Source organism: Chrysochloris asiatica, unplaced genomic scaffold (assembly GCF_000296735.1).
Source record: "Chrysochloris asiatica unplaced genomic scaffold, ChrAsi1.0 scaffold00466, whole genome shotgun sequence".
In the NCBI taxonomy this organism is placed as follows: Eukaryota; Metazoa; Chordata; class Mammalia; order Afrosoricida; family Chrysochloridae; genus Chrysochloris; species Chrysochloris asiatica.
Genome location: NW_006408984.1, coordinates 108,027 through 109,190, shown reverse-complemented (window position 1 = coordinate 109,190; position 1,164 = coordinate 108,027). Strand labels below are relative to the sequence as shown.

The 1,164-nt window shown below is 46.3% G+C and overlaps 1 pseudogene; it reads left to right on the top strand.

The window, feature by feature from the left end:
* The first annotated feature begins 318 nt into the window (after nucleotides 1-318).
* On the top strand, nucleotides 319-718 carry LOC102814038 (annotated as a pseudogene).
* The last annotated feature ends 446 nt before the right edge of the window (nucleotides 719-1,164 follow it).

Below are 1,164 nucleotides of genomic sequence, written 5' to 3'. Positions count from 1 at the left end.
ATACACAGAAATTAAATTAACTACATATGTGGAAAGAAATGGTGGAAAAGTTCCATATCATCAGCCAAAGTAAGATCGGGGGCAGACTATGGAACAGAACATTAATTGCTCATATACAAGTTCAAGCTGAAGAAAATTAAAACAAATCCACAAGAGCCACAGCATGATGTTGGGACATATCTCACCTGAATTTAGAGATCATCTGAGAACAGATTTGATGCATTAGACCCTAAAGACCAAAAACCAGATATGCAATCTGGAACTCAAGTTAGAAGCTGTCCATGGTAGGGAGTGTGTCCACAACACCTGAAACTTGCAATGACAACTGCACTAACCCAAGGGCTAGAGCAAACCCCAGACCAGCTGGGCTACTTGATGCTGAGTGAAGGCACAGTGCTGGCATCATCTGGGGATCTAGAAATGAGCAGATGAGCAGGCCGCCAGTACTATCTCAGAGCTGGTCAGCACCGCATGTGTTTTCCAGTTGCACTGCAGCATGAACGTGCCCTTCAAATGCCTTTGTGTGGTCTTTGGAGAACACACTATGCTGGTGACCATGTCGGGACAGACAGTGTTTGTGGTGCAGAGACAGAACCAAGGCCAGGAGCCCATTGATATCTTAGCCTGCTGGAGGGAAGGGTCAGAGACAGTGGATTGGGTCCCAAAGCCACTTGTGAAGAGACATGCAGTGTTCCCCACCAACCTGGCTTCCATCTAGAACTCCTGGCCTTTTGTTTAACCACTTCTCCACCTACTTGGAAGAGCAAAGTCCTAGGAACAGCCCTCTTCCTTCATGCATTTCTTTCCTCCCTCCTGGTATGGCACTGTGGGTTGATGCGCCAGTCTGCAAAGCCATTTGAACTACAAGATCGCTGGTTCAAGCTCACCACCTGCTCCTCGGAAACCTTATACAGGGTTGCTATGGTCGGCACCGACTCGATGGCACTTAACAGCAACAACAATAAACATAAGGTGTGGCACTGTGGGCTCATGCACTGGACTTCAAAATCAGTTTGAACCACAAGGTTGGCAGTTCAAGCTCACCAGCTGCTTCTAGGAAATCCTTTACAGGATCGCTATGGGTAGGAACCAACTCTATAGCACTTAACAACAACAATAAACATAAACTTGATGTTCTCATGGGGAAAAATAAAGAAGAAGACT